Here is a 25,025-nt window from a genome sequence, read left to right as displayed (position 1 = left end):
CCTACCTACCTTACTATCTCTCTGGCCCATTAAACTCTTACTATGAGTAAAATAGGCCCTTTGGTAAATTTCATGCATCTTTATTCTGCTTAATTCTCAAAACAACTTTGTAAGACAAGGTTTTATTTTTATTTTTAGTACTGTACAGATAGGAAAATAGAAGCTCAGACAAGCTAAAGAAATTGTACAAGAACAAGCTGCAAACAGACTTCTTTTTCAGAATCCAGACCCATTCCATTGGTTCTCTCTTTTCTGGGTAACTGTCTTTAAATTAAGGTCTATCACTACAAAGGCATTCTTTGGAGTATCCTAGCTTTTATTTGAGCAGAGCATGATGCTCTATTCCCATCATTCTCCCACCCCCAGTTTACTTCTGGGGACTTGTCTAGACTCAAAAAGTGCTCTCATGGCTGCTTAACGTCTTTCCCAGAGCCTCACTCAGTGCTGATCTTCTACCATTCTCGACTAATGTGTATATAATCCTCTTATACATAAACGTGTAACTAGATTAGTCTCACTTTCAGCTGTGACTTTAAGACAATAGATGTGAGAGTACCATGTTGGAGCTGTGAAGAAGATATTCACAAAACAGTCTTGCAACTCAGCTTCTCATCCACATCAAGAATATAAAAAGAATCTGAAATTACAGAAGTGGAAGTGGAAAGAAGAAAGAAGCCCCACTCTCACTCCAGCTTTTCTCTTGGAATATCTACATATAGCAAACAGGAAGCTGAAGAAGGTAGATAGAGGAGCTTTACCTTTAAGTAAAGATGGAAGCTTATATTGTTACTCTGGGATGGACGCTAATTACTGAACCAAACTGCTTTGCAGCCAAAAGTGACTGAAGAACTCATATCTGAACTGACCTGGTTTCCACTTGAGGGGAGGCTGAGTGAATTTTAATGTGCAGTGTGAGACTGTGTCTGTAACTTCTGCATAATGATTTCAAACCCACATGTAAACATTCTAGCAAAGATAATGACAACGGGACAACAAGCGAATCTCTAGATGGTAAGAATACGGTCAAATGAGTTTACTTTTTGTTTTTATGTACATACCACTGTGCCTTTCAAGGAACCATAATACCAATTGTATTTTCCATAAATTTGGGTGATGTGTATACTATCATGTACAATGGACAGTACATTACTGGTCACTGTGAAATGTAGGAAGCAGTACATAATTAGGATATTTTGTTACTTCTTCTCTCGTAAAATGCTTCTCTTTTAAAAACCCTATATGCTGTACTCTTGCTCTGGCTTCAAACTCATTCTTATATGATTTAAAAACATGGAACTAAATACTAAACTTATTTTAATGGCCACATTAGTATTATAACAAGTCTTACAGTGTCATATTTGTAGGAATAGAGTGATCATCCAATAGTCATCCACTTCTACCCCTTTGCCCTTCACATGTCTACATGTTTCTGTATTTTTCTCATTCTCTGAGTTCTTAATAAAGTTAAAATGTCTTAAAAGAGGAAATATTTGGCATCCACCTTCAACCCTACATTTTCCAAGAGGGTTTCCATTATAGCTATGTAAATTTCTTCCCCCTCAGACTCCCACAGTACGTGAATCTGGACCACATAACTGAGCAACTGACTATGTCTTGTCTTGAAAAGATAGAAGATGGTTGACTCATTTTTTTAATGTTAGAGCTCTATTCTTATCTGGGTGCCAAATTTTTTCAAGAAAAAGAATGCTTGTAGTCTTTGAAAACACCTTAAGCCCTAACAACCTATCCTATATACAAAGTGAGTGCAGAGAAAAGTGGTTGAAGAATTTTACCGGTAAGGAGGGATATCATTTCCATTTCTATTCCCCTTAGCTGATAATCTCTGAGATACAGAACTTCTCAGAAAAACCTCAATAGCCACAGTAACAAAACTATAGTTGTTTCTCTGCTTTGTAATCTCTTGCCTTCAGAGTTCACTCTTGTCAACAACTTTATCTAGTTGTCCATGTTTGGAAGGCTTTTTATATCTATCAGGAAAGACACAATAAAGGAAGAAAGAATGGGAGCAAGAGCAATAATATAGTAGGTAGGATGTTTGCCTTGCACGAACAGACCTGGGCTGAATCCCCGGCACCTCACATTGTGCCCTGAGCACCTTCAGATTGATCACTGAGTGTAGGTCCAAGGGTAGCCCTCAGAACTGCTGGATATGGCCACAAAATAAAAACAGAAAAGAAGGAACAATGAGCATCATTGGTCTGACCGAGACAAGAAGGCACGAATCTCACCATGCCGTTTTCGACACTGGAGAAGAATTGTTCCTCGGAACATGCGATAAAAGAGGTGTTGGAGGCGTCGGTGTCCTTGTCAACACAAACTTGGCCAAGAGCATTGATTCATTCGAATGCCTAACAACCCGAATCGGACGTTTACATTTGAATAGATGTGGCTCACTGCCTGCAGTTTCTATCTTCGTTGTCTACGCACCAACATCTCATTATGATGAAATAGAAATCGAGAAGTTCTACATGGAGCTGGAGCGATAGCACAGCGGGTAGGGCGTTCGCCTTACAAGCGGCCAACATGGCCGACCCGAGTTCGATTCCTCCGCCCCTCTCGGAGAGCCCGGCAAGCTACCGAGAGTATTTGATATGCCAGACACAGTAACAACAAAGTCTCCAATGGAGACGTTACTGGGCCCGCTCGAGCAAATCGACGATCAACGGGAGGGCCTTTACCTTTACCTTACCTACATGGAGCTAGAGAAGTTCTATAAAGAAGACCACACCTTCTACAAGATCATTGTGGGTGATTTTAATGCCAAGATAGGACCGAGAAGATCAACTGAAGAACTTCACATCGGGACCTATGGCCTAGAATGGAACGAACAGGGTGAGAGACTGTCTGAGTTCATCATGTCGACCAAGACCATTCATGGTAACTCACAGTTCCAGAAGGCAGAATCTAAACGATGGACATGGGAGTCTCCCAGTGGACGATTCCACAGAGCGGGGAGAAAGGGCTGACAAAGTCAGACCTGAACACCTGAAGAACCTGCCGTCAGTAATCATCAATACACTGGCTCGGCTCTTCACTCGCTACCTGTCTGAATGCAAGGTTCCGTCCCAATGGAAAACCAGCAGGACCGTACTACTGTTCAAGAAGGGAAACATCCATGACATTGGCAACTATCGCCCGATCTGCCTATTGTCTGTCATCTACAAGTTGTTCACTCGAGTCATCCTAAATAGGATTGACAGAACACTAGATGAAGGACAACCATGCGAGCAAGCAGGGTTCCGCAAAGGATTCAGCACCATCGACCATATCCACACAATAACCAAGCTCATTGAGGTTTCTCGGGAGTTCAAGATGCCGCTCTGTTTAACGTTCATTGATTTAAAGAAGGCCTTTGATTCTGTTGAGACGGAAGCGGTCATTGAAGCCCTAGCCAATCGGGGCATTCAAGCCCAATACATCAGGATCCTCCGTGAGCTGTATTGCGGATTCATTACCAGGATCTCACCATTCTACAAAGAAGTGATCGTTGATGTCAAGAGAGGGGTGCGGCAGGGTGATACCATTTCACCGAAACTCTTCAGTGCCACCCTCGAGAACATCATGCGACGACTGGAATGGGAAGGAATGGGAGTGAAGATAGATGGTCGGCAACTACACCACCTCCGCTTTGCTGATGACATTGTTTTAATAACACCAAACATCAGCCAAGCGGCATAAATGCTGGCCGACTTTGACCGTGAGTGTGGAAAGGTAGGACTACAGCTGAATCTTACGAAGACAATGTTTATGAGAAACAGCCTCGTTCCTGACGCCCCATTTGCTCTCAACGGAACGACCATCTCCGAATGCAACAGCTATGTGTACCTAGGTCGTGAGGTCAACATGACAAATGACCTGGCACCCGAGCTGCGCAGGAGGAAGAGAGCGGCTTGGAACGCCTTCAAGAAAGTTGAAGAAATAGCTAAGAGGATGAAGAACCTCCGGCTCCGGGCACATCTCTTTGATTCCACTGTTCTTCCTGCATTAACATATGCCTCAGAGACCTGGGCCCTACGCAAACAAGATGAGAACACCATTCAGGTCTCCCAAAGAAGAATAGAAAGAGCTATGCTTGGAATATCACGTTTCACTCAAATGAGAGAAAGAATCCGGAGTTCTGACATCCATCAACGATCAAGAATCAGGGACGTTGTCTCATTTGCCAAGGTGTCGAAAATCAGATGGGCTGGTCACGTAATGAGATTTAAAGACGACCGCTGAACTAGAGCTGTTACCGACTGGATTCCACAGGATGTCAAAAGACCGCGTGGCCGCCCACCTACCAGATGGTCAGACTTCTTCCTCAAGATCATGAATGATTGGTTTGAGGCCCTTCATGTTCCCGGAGCGAACAGATGCCATTGGGCTACACTAGCATGCGACAGGGACAAATGGAGTCGTTACTGGCGCCCGCTCGAGCAAATCGACGACTAACGGGAAGTTAAGTGATTAAGTGATACTGTGAGGTATATTTTAACTCGTTTTTATGTATCAACCCTAAAATAATGCATATTATATATTTAACCTATTATTCTATAACTTCAATTAGGTCAATGGAGTGATTAATATTAGCAAATGCTCCACAGACTTACCGATAGTCTATTTACTCTATTGATTTCTGGAAAAGGAGAATATAATTTCCCAGTGATGGAAGATTCATCTGCTCTTCTGTTTCTTTGGGTTTTTTTTTTTGTTTTTTGTTTCGTTTAGGACTATATCTGGCTGTACTCAGTGCTCTTGGTTCTGTGCTTAGAGATCACTGCTGACAGTGCTTAGGGGAACGTATAGGATGCTGGGAATCAAATCCAGGTTGGCTGCATGCAAAGCAAGCACCGTACCTGCTGTACTATCTTTCGGGTCCTGTATTTCTCTATTTTTATAAAGAATTTGCTTTAAGCATACATTCTTAATAAACTTGTCATATAATTTCATTTCCTCTATCTATAATAATATTCTTTATTTTAACTTATATTTTACATTACTGGATATATTGTCTTGAATTCATGCTTGAAATCAGCTTCCTGATGTTTTAGTATTCTCCATTCTATTTTTTATCAATTCATATATTTTATTTTAACATAATTCTTATAAAGGGTGTAACGTTGGGCCCTGCCTTTAACAATTTTTTGATGTCATTGTTGAATGAACCAAACTTGGCAGTGGTCAGGGGCTGGGCTCACTCTAGGCCGTCCTTCAGATCATTTTATTATGCTCCCTTCGGGCCGCACATGCGCAGGGCTTATACTCTACCACTGAACCATGATTATTTATCTTTTAACAAAAGCATTTGGTATATCGATATTTGTTTGCATTTTTAATTATTGATAAGTTTTTGTAGAAACTATCATTTTTTTGTTTATTTTTCTATTTGACTCTTTTCCCTCTATTAAGACTGTCTCTTTGGGGTAAACTGAATTTGACTAAGTTTTTCACTTTATTTTACACACTACTTTTCTCTTATTTTTTCAGTGTTGGAGAATAAATCCAGGCCCTCCCACACACAAAGCATGCACTTACCACTAAGCCTCATGTCAGTTCTGCTTTATACAAGTTTCAAGATGCATCTCTTGGCAACCCCCATTCTGGTGAATCATCTCAACCTGAGATGTGTAATATCTTCCTCTTTATAGATACACTTATCATTTTTCCCTCTGGGTAAGACTACGTTCTTTCAGGAGAATAATCCCTGACCCCCATCTCCTTTCTCTATCCCCCCCACATATTTATCTAAATAAAATTATTTTATTTTTTAGAAGATACATGTTCTTGTGATTTAATTTTAGTTTAGCTTTTGTTTTTATGTTTGTGGGACACTCAGCTGTCTTCAAGGCTTATTCCTGCCTCTATGCTCAGGGGACCATATAAAGTGCCTGGACTTGAACCTGGGTTAGCTATGTGCAAGGCAAGCACTTTAATTCCTATACTAGCTTTGCAGCCTGTGATTATTGATTTTGAAATTTAATTGTGTTTTTAACTTATTACAGAGTATTTTAATAAACAACATAAGAATGCTAATATAATTTATTTTCTATCCTACTAGTCCACGTTCTCTTCTTTTTTATTTTTGGTTTTTGAACCACCTCTGGCAATGCTGGGTGGATACTCCTGGCTATGTGATCAAGAATCATTTCTGGGGGAAGGAAATGTCTGGAAATCATATGAGGTGCCAGGAATTGAAGCCAGATCAGTCACATGCATGGCAAACTCTCTACTCTCTATACTATTGCTCCAGCCAAGCCCTGTGTTTGGTTAATACATATTTTATGTGTTACTAATGCCACAGTGGTTATTCTTTTCACCTTAAAATAATCTTTAAGACTGCAAAATTATACGCTGGAGCTATAGTACAGTGGGGAGGGTGTTTGCCTTGCACGTGGCCAACCTGAGTTCGATCCCTGGATTCTGACAAGGTCTCCCACGCACTACCAGAAGTAATTCCTGAGTGCAGAGCCAGAATAACCCCTGAGCACTGCCAGGTGTGACCTAAAAATACAAAAAAGAAAAAATAGGAAATTATAAATAAAACAAATGATAAATATAATGAACACATTATCCTTTCTGATATTTTTCATTCTTTCTTATAGATCTGGGACTCAATAAAGCATAATTTTATGTTCAACTGAATAAATTTCTTTTAGCACTATTTATAATAGAGGTATGTTAGAGTGAATTCTTTATGTATCTATAAATATCTTTATTTTGACTTCAGCTTTAAAACATCTGTTTATGGGATATGAGAGTGGAAGTCGACATTTGGTTGTTTCACTTCTTTTCAACACTTTAAAAGATACTCTTTCATTGTTTTATGGCTTCCAATATTTCTGATGGGAAGTCAGCTGTAATTATTATTTTTCTCATGTAATGTGTCTCTTTTCCAAGGTTGGCTACTTTGAAGATATTTTTATCTTTGTTACTAATTTATGTTTATCTGAATATGATGTATACTTATATTTGGTTTGATGTCAACTCTTCATTGTGGTTTATAAGACATTTAAGATATGATTTTATATCTTACATAAATGTTGAAATTTTTAGCTGACCAGCCATTATCTCTTCAAATATTTTTACTTTAATCCTCTCTGATTATTACTGTCTCCTGCTTTTAATGCTATTAATTCCACAGTACTTATTTAAATATAAGTATTTTAATATAATTTTGCTTTATTTTCATTGATTTTTGTCTATATATTTCCATTTGTTTAACTGCAATTAAGCTTACTTCAAATTTAACTACTGTCTCTATTTTTTGAGCCCCATAAACCCTATAGAATAAAATTCTCTATATTTCATTTCTAGCATTGCTACTTGTTCCCTTTTTATAGTTTTTATGTCTCTGAAAATATTTCTGCAAATATGTATATATTTATATACTATCTACATTTACTAATACATATTTAAACAAATTCACTATAGTTATCTTACTCCCATTTTGAAAATTACATAATTTTGATGATACTTAACACATATTTTTTTTTATTATTTTGTTCTCTATCTCCCTAACTTACATTTTCTTGCTTCTTTTCCACTGTCTTTTACTACCACCATTATTATCATCTGGTAATGTGCATAAGGGCTGGAGAGATAGCAGAGCAGTAAGGCGTTCGCCTTGCAAGCGGCCAACATGGCCGACCCGAGTTCGATTCCTCCGCCCCTCTCGGAGAGCCCGGCAAGCTACCGAGAGTATTCGATATGCCAGACACAGTAACAACAAAGTCTCCAATGGAGACGTTACTGGGCCCGCTCGAGCAAATCGACGAGCAACGGGAGGGCCTTTACCTTTACCTTAATGTGCATAAAAACCTAGTAGAGACTAAGTAAACACACCCACAGAAGAAAATGACTATGTCTCATTTATCATATGACCATTAATTGAAGATGCTCATTGAATTTCTGTTGTGGTATTTGTGTGCCTGTCAGTTGAAGAAGCATTAACTAGATTGTCTTTAAATCTCTGGGAGCCAAGGGCATGGCTCAGCAATAGAGCATGTCTCACATGTGTGAAGCCCTGGACCTAATCTCTGGCACCACACACATAAACTATAAATAAATAAATACATAAATAAATATTTTGGAAGCAGGACCAAGAATATTCTTTCAGCAAGGCCTCATAATTCTGATTTTTTATGCTTTACATTCCAAGTTTCAACTTTAAGAACTGTGCAATTTCTTTGACTAACAGCTTACTGCACTCACTTTCATAGTTCATTAGAAAGCTCTTTTGCTCTTCATTTAAACTGGGATCATACTTCAATGAAATAGACAAATCCTCTAAATGAATTACACAAGTGAATACTTAGTCGTAGGTTCAATGTATTAGATTAAAAAGCTGAGAACAACTTCAACAGTTTGCTTAGCTGATTGACTGAAACTCTGTCTTAAAAGTGATAAATGCTAAATGAAACTGGAATTTCATAAAATTCCTAGTGAGTTGTAGAAAAAGTATTTGAGAGACTGTAAGAATGGAGTAGTGCTATTATGTAAGATCTTACCCATGGCCTTATCACATTCCTTGCAGAATGATAAGTACACATTTTTCACCAAATCTATGAACAATATATTAGTGAGACGGACTCTGACTTCCTTAAAATAGTTATGAACATAATTTTCATAAAGGCCATTAATAACTGTGAAAACTATTGTCATTAATCTATGCTGGGTATGCGTACTTTGAATAGAAATAATAACAAACTGGGAGAACCTTAATATTGTTCTCTTTCTTGGCTAAGTGAGATGTATTATTAGTCATGACTGTGATAAAACCGTTTATCATGACTATAATAAAACTGTTTACCTACTATCATAGTAAGCCCCAAATCAATGCTTTACTTCTAGAGGAATTATAAAGATTAGGAATACTCTTAAGGATTTTAAATATGTAGGTATGGTAATTCCTACCACATTCCCTATTCAGCAATTACACAAAACATGGACATCTTGAAGAATAATTGTGTATTATCATAAACTTAGCCAGCTGATCAGATGACCTACTCTGTGGGTATCAGTGAGTCTCTTTCCCAGACATCTTTGTCCATTGGACATACATAAAAAGTAGCCATGGTGACATGGGTAGAGATTATCATGAGCTCAGTCTCATAGATTGATGGAAGTCCAATTGGATTCTTCTCCTAGAGAATCTGCCAACAACCTGCTATGCTCCTGATATGGCATCAATCCCTAGGGTATCATCCAGCTACCTGGTGGAAGGTTGTTTACATTGGAACACTTCCAACACAAAAGAAGCTGAGCTGAATTCTCACTACAACACTTACTCCGAATATAGATTTACCTTCCCCTTCTACAATGTTCTTACAAAAACCATCTATTGACTTTTGTTGTTTCACAATGACAATTTTTCGTACAGCATATTTTCCCATTGAGGAATTCATAGTAAATGAAGTGTAGTACTGGACCCAGGTTCACGATCTTATCATGTTTCCTGATCACAAGAGCAGGAAGACGCAGATGCAGTGACAGATATTAAAGCCTGGCAGAGCTGGCACAATGGACTTCAGGAGGCAATATGTTCTCTAAATTAGCAACCATTATGTGGTGCTGTTTCTCCCATGGACAGAAACCGATGACTGATGGAAATGGGCCAAACTCTTGCTAGTGATCCATAAGAAACAAATTTTCTTCCTTCTCCACAACTGTGGGGTCTGTTGTACTAGAGTTTGTGTTTTCTGAGGGAGAAATACTTTCATCTTGGACCATGAAATAATTCTCTGAAAGTGGAGGCACAATGACTACCATTTGGCCTTGGCATCCTGAGTCCAGGACAGAGAGGAGAGCAAAAGAGAGGGAGGGAGAGGGGCACTGGGTAGAGTAAGCCTATTTACTGGAGGGCAATGGTTTGCTACTGTATCATGAAGGAAAGGAGGATTATATTTGTGATGCAATGTAAGAAATCACCTGAAGCTTCTTAATATTCCCCTGTCCTATGGTTAAGCTGAATGAAAAGTGATCTCAATCTAATGAAATCAGGGATGCTTGGGGTCAAGACCCTTCAGGAACAAAGTTTTTAGTTTCCACACCATAGTAGGGACAACATCATGTCATCACCTTTGTTGAGTAAAAGATAGGTAACAAAAGCAAACAGTTATACATAAAGCCACTCAACAAGATATAGATGTGAGAACTGTAATAATTTTTTATTCCTTATTCTGATATGATGCTATTTGTGTACATGTAAAGGTTCAAGGAAAAAACTTTTCTGCAGTTTTTGTCCTATCTCTGTCATGCTAGTTCTGTGAACTGGACTAAATTCTTTTAAAAATTTTTAGATTTGCTGTTAGAAACGGAGAATAATTATGCTATTTTCCTCAAAGGAGTTCTGTGAATTTTAAATGGGTTAATATCTTTTGTGCACTCAGAATATTGTTTCCTGGCCCAAAGGAAACAGTCGGTGTAGCTGTCACTAAGAGGTAGAGCCAAATCCTGTAGACTCAGTTGTCTCTCCTTCAGTGGAAACCTTCCCCAAGATCATTGCAGTCCCCAAAGTCTGCATGGCAAGGGACAAATTCCCAGGATTCACTTTCTCCTCTCTTGGTCTTTTTCTGAGGTTTTCTCCTCAGCAAATGCAAACAAGCCTGCCTTAATATGATAGCATCCTCTAGCATTTTCCTAACGTTGCTCTGAGAATAGCTTATATTTGAGGAAGGGATTTGGGGGATGGTTAAAAATGCTAAAATTTGACCAATTCTCCAAATGGAAAACGCAGCTCTAGGGGAAACGAAAAAACATCTCCCACTTTTTCTTTCACTCTCAAAATGCATTATGATGAATAATGCCCCAGGGCTGGTGTATGCAAACTTCCACTGTGCTTATGGAGAAAGATTATAATTGAATCTCCTATAATGATGCCCCTCGCTCCCCTTCCCCCCAAAAAAGGATCCAGACAGACAAGACTCTAAGACTGCAGACTGGCCCAGTTTGGCTTCTAGCCCACAGCACCTACAATTATTCTGCAGTAATTTTTATTTATCTATTTAATGCTCCCACTAGACAGGGAGAGAGAGGAGGAGGAGGCAGAGAAAATGTGAGAGATTTAAGTCATAATTCAGCCCTCCTGGTCAGGCAGCAAACTCAAAATTGAAAAAGTTATTCAAAGGGATAATAACATGGAACTGAGTTTATAATGCTTTCATCCATGGGGGAAAGTGGCATAAATTTTGAGATTTTGAAAATGGTTCACACATTGTTTTTGATGAGATTATTTAAGAGTAAATTTAGTGATGTTGCATGAAGGCACTATATCAGGATGAGAGGCAGATCCTTTCATTTGTATCAAAAGGCAGAATGGAAACTCTGCATTGGATCTTGAGCAAGTCTATGATGGTCATCGGTAAAACCAAGTCCCCCTCTGTTCTATGGAGATCATCACTGGGAAGACTGTAATTGTCACTTAATTCCGTGGCTCTTGATGAAATGTGTCAAACAGTTAAAATTCAGTGTACGGTTTTGGGTGAAGAGGAGATGCCATTAATAGAATACACATATCAAAATACCATATGGGGCTGAAGGGATAATTTAAGGGTTAATATAAGGGTTACTTGCCTTGCATGTGGCTGACCCTTGTTTGATCCCAGGACTTCCAAGCACCACCTGGAGTGATCCTGCGTATAGAGCCAAGAGGAAACCTTAAGTATCACAGAGTGTGGCCCCCACACAAACAAATCTAACAATCAGCCCATTTCAGTGGTTTCTGGAGCTATGACCACCACAATCTTGCCTCCACTCGCTTATTGGGAATGTTGGCCCTTCTTTTCATTTTAAGAATTGGTGATAGACACATGACACACAGCATAATAGCATTACTTAAACTACATGCTTCACCTAATGCTCCCTCAAAATTCACAATGACTTTTGTCATGACAAAGCAATTTCATATACTACAGCTCAGGGCAGTGGGTCATAAATCCTAACACCATTTTATAGATCCAGAATAACTGGAGTTCAAGGAATTGAAGCACTTTGTCTGAGGGCATATGGTTAGTTTAACTGTGGAACAGAGGCATGACCTTGAGGATCAATAAGTTAACACTATATTTAAACTCATATACCTTACATAATTGGAATATTGACTTCCAGTTTTTAAAGTTTTCTTTATGATCTAGAGTAGCACTATACAATAGAACTTTCTGTATCGATAGGACTGTTCTATAATTTATTCTGTTCAATAGAATAGCCTCTAGTTACACACAGATATTAAACATTTTTGAAAAGTGACTAGCTTATCTAAATAAATGAATTTAAAATTTTAATTATAGTGAATTTAAATTTTAGGCCACATATGACTAGTGTTTCTGTATTAGGCAACAAATATCTATTCATCTCTTCACCAGTCAGGAAATCTAACCTTAATCTAAGCAAATATAATGGTTTAAAGTAGTATTTCTCAACCAGGGGCCATAAACTCCATTGTGGCCTTCCAGGATTTTCGAAGGATGTCACATAATGAGAAGAGGGGGTCAACTGGTATATTGGGGATGGGTGGAGGGTGGGGTGTGATAGCCCGAAGGAAATGATATCTGAATGGGGCCAGAAACATGTTGGAAAAGAGCTTGTGTATCATGGTCTGGCAGACGATTTCACATAGAATTCAGCTGAATGAGGTGTTTCTGAGGAAGGTATAGGAAGCCCTGAGGAAATTCACCAAAATGCTTCATAAATTTGAGAAATCTCAGGTCTTGGTGAAATGCTCTTGTACTTCTCAGTAAATATATAAATGGATATAATGGGAAGGGAAAAGTAATCAGTTGCTTATTCTTCCTAGCAGAATCAGAGAGATTTAGAACTTCTTGCAGAGAAAGGAAGTCTGGCAGACTGGGGTCCTCACTGAGGACCTTAGCATAGACTGTGAAAAATTCCAAGTAAAATAGTTGAGTGAAATGATCAAGGAGTTGTCTCTCTAAAGTAATAAAAGAGAAATACGGTAAAACTTCAATAACCTAATATCTTAAGATTAACAAGGAAAGTTTCAGGTTCTGCAAGATATGTATTGCCCAGTGGTAGGGCAAGAGGGACTAAGACCTGCCTAAAGTAATTGTCTCAGGACAGAGGAAGGAGGAACCAGGCTGCTGTTGCTAAACTTTAACCTTAGTGGCAGGAAGCAGCAAAACCTGGTATTGGTGTTGATCAGGATGCTTATGATTGTGAGTAGAATCTCCAGTAATGCATTTGATTCATAGGATATAAATGGTTTCACATGATGAGAAGTCAAGAGGTAAGATTTGACTACTTTCATGACATTTAATTTCCACAAGGAAATTAAATTTAGTTTCATAAGGAAAGTTCATTATATACCTATAAAGAAGTGGAGGCTTGCAGGGTGGGTGGGTCGATACTTTTGTCCAAAATCACATAACTGGTAAGAGATAGAGTCAAGGTTGGATGCAGAAACCCAGACACGAAAGGAACTGAGTATTTAATTCTAGTGAAGTTTTACTTCTGTAAAGGGAATTAAGGAATTTATGTTGTTACAGGGAAAGTGAGCAAAGCAGGTCTAGAAAGAGGAGGGAAAAACTGAATCTCTGAGGGAACATATTACACATTCTAATCTGAATATACAGCCTGTCTGATGTCTTTCGTACTTTATTTGTATAACGGCAGATAAAACCACTTTTTAAGAACAAGTAATCTAATTGTTGGTACTCAAATCAACCCATGGGATAATTTGAATGTACAACCAGATTAGTTGTCCTAATCAAACTAATTTGTAGGGTGTATCAATCAGATTGCAGAAACAATTTAGGGTGAAGAATATGTAATATAGAAAAGATGAGGTCACTGTATAGAAAGGTCTCCTTTCAGTCCCTGCTTCTGAACTTGCTGCCCAGTACCAACTTGGTCTGTGAAATAAATTATGACTCTTTCTAGTCATAAATAAAAGAGTGTTAAATAAAAGAGCCAAAGTCATAATTTGGTAGTCAGCATGCTAATCTTACATGCTATCCATGAGAACACACAGTGGGTCACTTTCTCCTCTAACATGAAAAGAAAAAATGACATTTATTGGGTGTAATTCCCATTTGACAGAGGTCATAATTCACAGTGTAAAGAGTATAGTATCCAAATCATCCAGAAGGTTAAATGAAATATGAACACTAAGGCAGATTCCTATGAGTTACTGATTCAGAGCTCCCAGTTTGCAAACCAAACCACACCCCATACCTCCAGCGCCTGCAGCCCACACGGTACTGTGCTCTCTGACAAATTTCATGGCTTTCCCCACACACGCCCAATGGCTGCTACCTTGTGAGAAGAATAGACAATGAGGGGCATGTTGTAGTGACAAAGCAAAGTGCAGGGCCTAAAACGATAGCACAGCGGGTAAGGCATTTGCCTTGCACACAGCTGACCCAGGTTCGGTTCCCAGAATCCCATATGGTCCCCCGAGCACAGCCAGGAGAAATTCCTGAGTGCAGAGCCAGGAGTAAGCCCTGTGCATCACTGGGTGTGACCCAAAAAACAAACAAACAAAATAATGCAAAGTGCAGAAGCCAACCTAGAATCTGTAGGCAAGAGGGAAGCTTTCCAGGAGAAACCAAATGCCTGCTTCTTCAAGGAAAGGAGTGATGGCCAACTCTAGAAAGGTGAGGGGTCTCAAATTTGGGACTATTATTTGAAAGTCTCAAATTAGATCAATCATACAGTAAAACCAGCAAAAACAATGAATATATAAGACTGCACAGATAGGATTTCAGAATATATGGTGCATATTTTTAACATGGTAAAAGTGTGGGGGAGGGGGGAGGAGCAGCAATCCTTTATTGCAGAGAATGTCCATGGCCTAAAACTTATTATGTAGATATATCTAAGTTTAGCTTATCCTATATGAAGAACTAACACTTTTCAGAGCGATAGCACAGCAGGTAGAGTGTTTGCCTTGGACATGGCTGACCTGGGTTCGATTCCTCCACCCCTCTCAGAGAGCCTGACAAGCTACCGAGAGTATCTCGCCCACATGGCAAAGCCTGGCAAGTTCCCCGTGACGTATTTGATATGCCAAAAACAGTAACAACAAGTCTCACAATTTGTTGTGAGACGTTACTGGTACCCACTCGAGCAAATCGATGAACAACAGGAGGATAGTGCTACGATTATTCATTTATTATCTGTTGTCAATGTCACAAAACTACTGAGAAATTGATCAACATACATCCTTAAATGACTAAGACTTTGGAGCATAAATAACTTCCAAATATGGATTAAATTGATAAAAATAATTCTAAACATGATTAGAGGCACTCTGTTGTATATTCTGCACAGCGGGTGGGAAATCCTTGAGAAGAATTAGGGAAAGGTTTAGGGAAAGCAGATTAGTGGAGAAAAGATTAAATGTGTTTCAAAAGCAGTACAAAACATATTTTAAATGACAATCCCTCTATAGAGAATGTTAAAAGGTACTTGGACACATGCAACATTCAGGTGCTTGGTTTAAATGTAGATCATGTGGCTACAGATGAAAATGCATAATTATGGTAAAAACTGAATGTGAAAGGCACTTGGAAGTAATAGATATAATTGACAGATGAATTGTTTTCCTTTGTCTTTACATTGAATTTCAATTGTGTAAGAAAAAAATTCTTATTGCAAAAAGTATGACCAATAATAAATATACAAAATTAAAATTCAAAGATCTCTTAGCTACCAGCACCTTCTCTCTGCCCCCACTTTCCCTATATTCCTTGTTAGGTAAACTCATGCTTACAATTATCTTCCTAGTCACATGGTCACAAATATTCTTATACTTTTGATTCTCTTATACATATAAGACAATGTAGCACTGTAGCACTGTCCTCCCATTGTTCATTGATTTGCTCGAGCGGACCCAGTAACATCTCCATTGTGAGACTTGTTGTTACTGTGTTTGGCATATTGAATACCTCACGGGTAGCTTGCCAGGCTTTGCTGTGTGAGCGAGATACTCCTGGTAGCTTGCAGGACTCTCCGAGAGGGGTGAAGGAATCACACCCAGGTCGGCCAGTTCGGCCGCATACAAGGCAAACACCCTACCAGCTGTGCTATCGCTCCAGCCCGTAAGACAATAGTATTGATTTTTATTTGCTATTTTACATACCAGTATGTCTTAGGTCTGTTTTCATATTATTACACATATACCTACTTTATTTTTTTAATGGATAACTATCTCATAGTATAGATAATTCTTAAATTAGTTTATTATTGATGATATTTTGTGGGCATCTGTATCTGTGGATGTATCTGAAGTGATTTAATATGACAAAAGCTTCAAGAAACACATATTCTTTCAGATTATGTCAGAAAATGTATAATTTCTTGTAGACACCATTAAAATGCTCTCATAATTATTATATAATTTAAGATAATTTACATTAACTACTCATGAGTTCTAATTCTGACTCTATTGGTTAAGGTCAGAAATCCATGCTATGAACTACCTTGCTTCCTTATTGGAATCTTAATTAGTAAGACTTGAAAAAGGTTTATGTATGTACATATACATGTATGTGTATGCATATATGTGTATGCATCCCACAGAATATGAAACAAAGATAACAACAGCTTATTTAAGAATCTTAAATGAAAGATGAAGGTTATAATCTAATCTCAGTTTTTGTGTAAATTGAATGTTGCAAATGGTATATGTCTGTCTGTCTCTCTCTCTCTCCTCCTGTTGTTCATCTATTTACTCAAGTGGGCCAGTAATGTCTCCATTGTGGCACTTGTTACTGTGTTTGGCATATCGAATACAATGTAGCACAAAGAAACATGTATTCAAGGGTCAAAGGGATCTAAAATTGAATGGATGTTTTATCCTTAGCTGAAGGATTTGAAAAAACCATTTTAATCATCTATAAAGTTTCCTTATACATAAAATGAGGATACAATTAACTTTATGATTGTTAAAACAATGTGACACTGAATAGCATGCTGAATAGTTCTCTTACTACCTAGTATTAGTTGTTTTCTTTTCCTTCTCCTGAAGGAAAAGTACTTCAAATAAAGCACTCTTGCACCTTCACTAAAGTAGTTACACAGTATAGTTACTAATCCCTGTTTCTTTGTGGTACTACAGTCAGCAGAGCAGATGCTGTGTTGCTTGATCCTCACAAGGCTGGGTATGTAAGCAAGAACACCTCATGGTCCTTTTCCAGGGTTAACCAGTGTTGCGAGTTCCCCAGATGTCGGGGGTCTCATGTTTCTGCACACCTTGCAAAAAGAAAGACTAAGTGTCCTTTGGGTTAATAAAAGGTGTTTTAGAAAGTGTCAATCTCTGGAACAAATAGCAGATTTGATTCCCATAGAGTAAACTAAAGATTATGGAGGAATTCTGGTGCAGAGGGCAGGTTGGTGTGAACCTATGATAAAGGAGTTTCCTTTACTAGGCTGGAAGCTCCTCCCCCATCCTGAGAATCTACTGTGTGCAGACTCTGTGGCTGCTCTGAACACCTGAGGTGTCAGGGGCAAGGGAAACTGATGTGACCATACTGCGTATGCTCATACTACTGGATGTAAAGGATTCTATCATCTGGGACTCTTGTATTTTCAGCATCGTCCATAAAATTATGGTAAACTGACATGTTAACTTCTCAGCAATGTAAAAATATCAGAATTTGTAGTTTTGACACCTACAACATTGCACAAAACTTCTATTGGTCCACTGGAAGAAAAAACATACAATTCTTATTCCTGTATTTCATCCACCTTTATATACAGTCCAAGACCAGATTTTGTCAATTAGCTGTGTAAACACAGGACCTTAGAAAATGCTAATGCATCTGGAAGGCTTCTCTTACTTTTCCCCAGTTTCTCATTTGTTCTTTAAGTTTTCACTCAAGATTCACTTTCTTGTGAAAAGTAAATTTTCTCTGAGCATAACTATGTACAATTTTTCTCTTATGATTTGAACACCACTTTTACAAGACACCTACTATTATCAACATATTATGTTAATTTTAAATTGTATTTAAAATGTTATGTTTAAAATTTTTTTACTATGGTCTGAATGGTTCCCTCCAACTCCAGACTACTTTTGCAGATATAAAGATTGTGTCCCTTCCCTTCCCTTCCCTTCCCTTCCCTTCCCTTCCCTTCCCTTCCCTTCCCTTCCCTTCCCTTCCCTTCCCTTCCCTTCCCTTCCCTCCCCGTCCCTCCCCGTCCCTCCCCTCCCTCTCTCCCTCCATCCCCCTCCCTCCCTCCCTCCCTCCCTCCCTCCCTTCTTTCCTTCACCCCTCCCTCCCTCCCTCCCTCCCTCCCTCCCTCCCTCTCTTCCTTCCTTCCTTCCTTCCTTCCTTCCTTCCTTCCTTCCTTCCTTCCTTCTTCCTTCCTTCCTCTTTCCTTCCTTTCTTTTCTTACCATGGAATGGTCACACAAATTACATTTGAAAGGTTCCTCTCTATGATCCTTGCTAACCTTTTCCAGCAGTTTAATTTGAGGGATCATGAATGTAATATTATTTGGGCTTTGTGATGTTGGGGATTACCTGGGTCAGAGTTACCCTTGCAATGCTCGGGGGGTGAGGGGATGTCATATGGTGCCAGCGATAAAATATGAACCTGTCACATGCAAGGCATGCACTTCCAACTTTTTACTATCTCTCCAGCACCCCTCTTTCATAATCTACTTAGTATATCTATTACCATATATAAATTAGTGAACAGGTCTCTGGTTTGTGTGTGTGTGTGTGTGTGTGTGTGTGTGTGTGTGTGTATCTTTTAGGGTCATACCCTGAGATACTCAAAGGTTATTCCTGGCTCTGTAACTACTCCTGGCAGTGCTTGCGGGACCATATGGGATGCCAGGGATTGAGCCAAGATCAGTCATGTGCAAGGCCTTCCCCACTGTACTATTGGTCCAGCCCCATGACTCTTTTTTTATACATGAAAAAAGAGAGGTTCAGAGATGAAAACTGAGTTTCACTAGATCATACAAATATCAATGGCAGCTTCTGATCTGATGGTAAGATTTTGCTGAAAGTGCATATTTCTTTACATTGTAAGTTATTTTTATGAATCCAGGACAGCTCTGAATCTAGGAACTGAATATAGATGGAGAATCATAAAGGTAGTTTGTTCCAAGAAGGAAGAAACTTAGATAAGTTCATGTAACATGGCACAAAGGGGGGAGAGTGGGGTGAAAGAACAGACCACATTTAAATGGAAGGAGAAGGAAAAGATATAAGGGAAATGGGCCATAGAACTGGAAGGCAGAGAACAGGGCACAGTGAGGAAAAGGAAATGTGGATGAAGTTAAAAGATCTGACCCTCAAACACTGGTCCTGGGTACTTGTTTTCTGAATAAAACCATCTCTTTATTTTTTTCTTTCCATTTTTTTTATTAGCGAAACACCATGAGGTACATTTGTAGACTTACAAATTTTTGTGCTTGGGTTTCAGTCATACAATGATCAAGTACCCATCCCTCCACCAGTGCCCATTCTCCACCCCCACCAATCCCAATATCCCTCCCACCCCCCATCCCCCCATCCCACCCTGCCTCTGTGGCAGGGCACTCCCTTTGTTGTCTCTGTCCTTTTGGGTGCTGTGGTTTGCAAAAGAGACATTGGGTAGCAATCATGTTCGGTCTATAGTCTACTTTCAGCATGCATCTCCCATCCTGGGCGGATCTTCCCAACACCCTTTATTTGGTGCTCCATTCTCTATCTGAGCTGCCTTTACCCCTAGAGTGTGCGGCTGGCCACCAAGCCATGGAGTGAACCTCCTGGTATTTATCACAGCTATTCTTGGGTGTTAGTCTCCTATTTTGTTACGTTATGTTCCCCAGATGAATGCAATCTTTCTATGCCTGTCCCTCTCTTTCTGGCTCATTTTGCTTAGCATGATATTTTCCATGTAGTACCATTTGTATGTAAATTTTATGACTTCATTTTTTCTAACAGCTACATAGTACTCCATTGTGAGAATGTACCAAAGTTTCTTTAACCAGTCAACTGTTCTCAGGCACTCAGGTTTTTTCTATAGTCTAGCTATTGTAAACAGTGCTGCAATGAACAAACAAGTGCAGATGTCACTTCGACTATACTTTTTTGCCTCTCCTGTGTATATTCCCAGGAGTGGTATTGCTCGGTCAAATGGGAGCTCAATTTCTAGCTTTTTGAGAATCGTCCATACTGTTTTCCAAAAGGGTTGAACCAGTCGGCATTCCCACCAGCAGTGAAGGAGGGAGCCTTTCTCACCACATCCGCGCCAACACAGGTTGCTTTTATTCTTTTGAATGTGGGCCAGTCTCTGTGGTGTGAAATGATATCTCATTGTTGTTTTGATCTGCATTTCCCTGATGATTAATGATGTGGAGAATTTTCTCATGTGCCTTTTAGCCATTCAGATTTCTTCTTTGAGAAAGTTTCTGTTCATTTCGTCGCCCCATTTTTTGATGGGGTTGGATGTTTTCTTCTTGTGGAGTTCAACCAGTACTTTGTATATCCTTGATATCAACCCCTTGTCAGATGTGTATTCGGCAAATATCCTTTCCCATTCTTTAGAATGTCTTTGTATTTTGGTCATTGTTTCTTTTGAGGTGCAGAAGCTTCTTAGTTTAAGATACTTCCATTTGTCTATCTCTGTTTTCACTTGTTTGGCGAGTGGCGTAACATCTTTGAAGAAACCATTAGCTTCAGTGTCATGGAGGGTTTTGCCAACTTTGTCTTCAATGTACCTTATGGATTCCGGTCTGATGTTGAGCTCTTCGATCCATTTTGAACTTACTTTTGTACATGGTGTTAGGCAGAGATCTGAGCCCAGTTTTTTTGCATATAGCCATCCAGTTTTGCCAGCACCATTTGTTAAAAAGGCTTTCCTTTCCCCACTTCATATTTCTTGCTTCTTTATCAAAGATTAGATGATCTTATGTTTGAGGGGAGATGTCAGTATATTCAACCCTGTTCCATAGGTCTGCAGCTCTGCCTTTGTTCCAGTACCATGCTGTTTTAATTATTACTGCTTGGTAGTAGTGTTTGAAGTTAGGGAGGTTGATTCCTCCCATTTTCTTTTTCCCAAGAAATGCTTTAGCTATTCGTGGGGGCTTATTTTTCCATATAAATTTCAGGAGTGTTTGCTCCATTTCTTTGAAGAATGTCATGGGATCATAATAGGGATCGCATTGAATTTGTACAGTGGTTTGGGAAGTATTGCCATTTTGACAATGTTAATTCTCCTCATCCATGAACAGGGGATATTTTTCCATTTCCTCGTGTCCTCTTTTATTTCCTGTAGTAGCGTTCTGTAGTTTTCTTTGTACAGGTCTTTTACTTCCTTAGTTAAGCTCATTCCTAGGTAGTTGATTTTCTGGCGTACAATTCTGAACGGGATTGTTTTCTTCATGTCATTTTCTTCTCTCTCACTGTTTGCGTATAGGAAAGCCATGGACTTTTGGGTATTGATTTTATAGACTTCAACTTTACTATACAAGTCTATCATTTCTAGGAGTTTCTTGGTGGAGGTTTTAGGGTTCTCTAAGTATAGTATCATATCATCTGTGAATATTGAGAGCTTGATTTCTTCCTTTCCTACTTGGATGCCCTTAATATCTTTTTCTTGCCTAATCACTATTGCCAGTACTTCCAGTACTATATTGAAAAGCAGTGGAGAGACTGGGCATCCTTTTCTCATCCCTGATCTTAGGGGGAAGGCTCTCAGTTTTTCTCCATTGAGGATGATGCTTGCTGTAGGCTTGTGGTAGATGGCTTTAACTGTATTGAAGAAAGTCCCCTCTATCCCCAATTTGGCGAGGGTTTTCATCATAAATGGTGCTGGATCTTTTCAAATGCTTTCTCTGCATCTATTGATATGATCATATGATTTTTTATCTAACTCTCCCAAACAGTGATTATAGATTTTTTATCTAACTCTCCCAAACCGTTTCTATGAAACTCGTATCTCTCTAATACCAAAAGGAAACAAAGACACCACAAAAAAAGAAAACTACAGGCCGATATCCCTGATGAACATGGATGCGAAGATTCTGAACAAAATACTAGCAAATAGAATTCAACAAGTCATCAAAAAGATCATACACCATGACCAAGTGGGATTCATCCCGGGGATGCAAGGATGGTTTAACATTCGGAAGTCAATCAATATAATCCATTATATCAACAAAATAAAACCATCTCTTTAGAGAAGTAAAACTTACCTGTGATAAAAAAAATTGACTGTAGATTTTTGGAGTCCTTGTATGTTTCTTGCATCCTCAATACAAAAATCTAGTAATTTAGTTAAACTTCCAGAGAATCCACTAAAGATGATTAGAACATTGGAACATTAATATTGGAACATTGACATATTCTTTTACTGATTTCCAACATCCTGATAATTAAACATGCAACGGTTCGCACTTGCATTTTCCTTACCTTATCTACTTATTTCTTTGTCTCTCTGGTTCCAATTCCACCATCATTTTTACAACCAGAACATTATGGCATTCACAGATAAATTCCGCCAGGTCTGCCCACCTATCTCCGAACTCATTCTATTAAGCTAATTGCCACTAAGGTTTAAATGATTAGTGAGTTCTCTTACCTCTCCCAAGTACCACTATCTTATAATTGAGTGCTCTTGAAAATATATTTAATGTATTTTAACCCAGTAAATGAACCTCTAATGATAAAAATTGAGAAAGAGTTGTAAGGTATTTTTGAAAGCAATAGAATACACAAAAAATAAAATGGAAGTTATATTCACACTTGTCTCCACTAATTTAACCCATTAGAAATGGGGTTCCTTCTTGATTCTCCAGTTTTCGTTTTTCTTTCTATCTTCTGTGTCAAAATTTTATGATTACATATGGACAATGGTCATATCTGAACACTTTTTTCATATACATTTGTTTTATCAGAAATATCTCCCTGCACCTGTGGGGGTCTTTGAGAATTAAGAAAGCTAAGCTGTTCCTGACATGTGGTGGAAAAAGTAGCTGCTCTATTATATATGCAGTGCAGAATGATGGATGAAATGAGGAGAAATATGAATCAGTGCGACTCACTTTCTGAACATGCATTATTCACAATTCAACAAACATTACAAATATGTCCTGGGACCTGAACATTATTTGGTTTATAGGTCACTGAAGTGCACTGGACTTGCATGTGACCAGAGAATACTTCTTAATGCAGCCATGTCTGGATGCTCAGAGACTCTGTAAACTGCTTGAGGATATTCCACAGGATGATTTCCTTTTCCAGTCCCACAAATACTAGGATCCCTGATTTCTGACCTGCAACCTCATTCCTGAGTTTTGCCGCTTGGTCTAGGAATTTTGCATTGGAACTTTGGTGTTATTTATTTTAATATCATTCATGATGTTTTCTTGAATCTCCTTTGTGTTTGTTGTACAGACTTGAAAATCAGTCTCACTTTACCTCCTCCCAGTGAAGACTTTGGGAGTTTGGTGTTTCGGGTTCCAACTTGTCTGAGAGGACTCCTGTACTTGGACAGGACTCTGTTAAATGTTTTGTTTGGTTTTCATTATAGTAATGATTTATTAACCAAACAATTACAACCAAAGAATGCGAAGGTAATAGCAAACAGTGTATACAGAAAAAAGGATGAATAATTAGAAGTAGTTACACAATCCATATAGTTTAATTGACACTCATCTAAGAGCTTTAGTCCCTTAGATGCTAAATCATTGTATGTGCAAAAGATTGACATTTTCTGATTCTATAGAAATCTCAAAAAGCTTACGGCCATCACTTGAAGGTAACATAGTCATTAAGTGACAAGTCACAGGCTTCAACTCACATCTGTCTGGTTTCAAATCTGAAACTTTTCCACCATGAGATCAGAATTCACCACATGACCATATGCATTCTACTAATTTTTATACATGACATATATAGAAACATATGTTATGCTAAAAACAAACACTGTCCTGTTGTTCATCTATTTGCTCCAGCAGGCCCAGTAACGTCTCCATTTTGGGACTTGTTGTTACTGTGTTTGGCATATTGAATACATCACGGGTAGCTTGCCAGGCTTTGCCGTGCAGGTGAGATACTCTCGGTAGCTTGCCGGGCTCTCTGAGAGGGGTGGAAGAATCGAACCCGGCTCAGCTAGGCTGGCTGCATGCAAGACAAACGCCCTACTGCTGTGCTATCGCTCCAGCCCAAATAAAAATAAAAACTATTAAATTTAATCTCATGTTCTTCATATTTTCTAACAGTTTCTGTGAATCTATTCAATATTTTCTGTCATTTTTTCTTTTCCCTTATAATATTTTAGGAATTTAATAATAACTTTTCTGATGATAAATTTTCTTGTCATTTACACATACATACAGAGAGTTGATATTCAATACATTTTAACACAGAGCTCATTAGTAAGGCAATTCTTTCACAGCATGAAAAAACATTCCATTACTTAAAAAAAAAATTGTCCAACACCATAGCATTAAGTAGAGCAATTAGCTATCAAGATGTCCTTTAGAAAATTTTCAGGGGTTCATTTAGTCATTCTCACACAGTCAGGTCTGTGGAAGTTGCAATGATGGTAGTGGATTTAGAGAAATGGTATAATGAATCATTATGCCCAGAGATATTATTCCTTAAAGAGCTTTCTCTTAAGCAAAGTAAAACAAACACTAAGTTCTCTGAATATCACCTCCGAAAAAAACGGATCTTGTTATGTTTCAGTCTAAGTAAGGAACAAAATGAGGTTCTCAAAAGCCACCATCTGGGATCCTCTCTAGGCATGCGCAGCAAGCCCCATCTCCTAGAAAGCTGGTTTTCTCCCCTGATCTGCGCGGGACGGGCACGGAGGCCCAGCTCTGGGCAACAAAGCTGAACGGCTCCTATTCCAACCAGGAGACGTTCCCAACTCCTCGCCCAGTCCCAGGGACTCTTTCCGGAGCCGCGGTCGCTAACGCAGCCGCGAAATATTTTCCCACTACGTATGCCATAGGAAACATAAGCTACCTTCTTGGATGGAAACTTCTCTATTTTAGCTCAGCCACTAGAAAGACAGTAGCCAATAACTCATAAGGCTATCTTAACTCACACTGCATATCAA

Source organism: Sorex fumeus, unplaced genomic scaffold (assembly GCF_029834395.1).
Source record: "Sorex fumeus unplaced genomic scaffold, SorFum_2.1 ptg000081l, whole genome shotgun sequence".
Classification (NCBI taxonomy): domain Eukaryota; kingdom Metazoa; phylum Chordata; class Mammalia; order Eulipotyphla; family Soricidae; genus Sorex; species Sorex fumeus.
Note: the sequence above shows the minus strand (reverse complement) of the source record.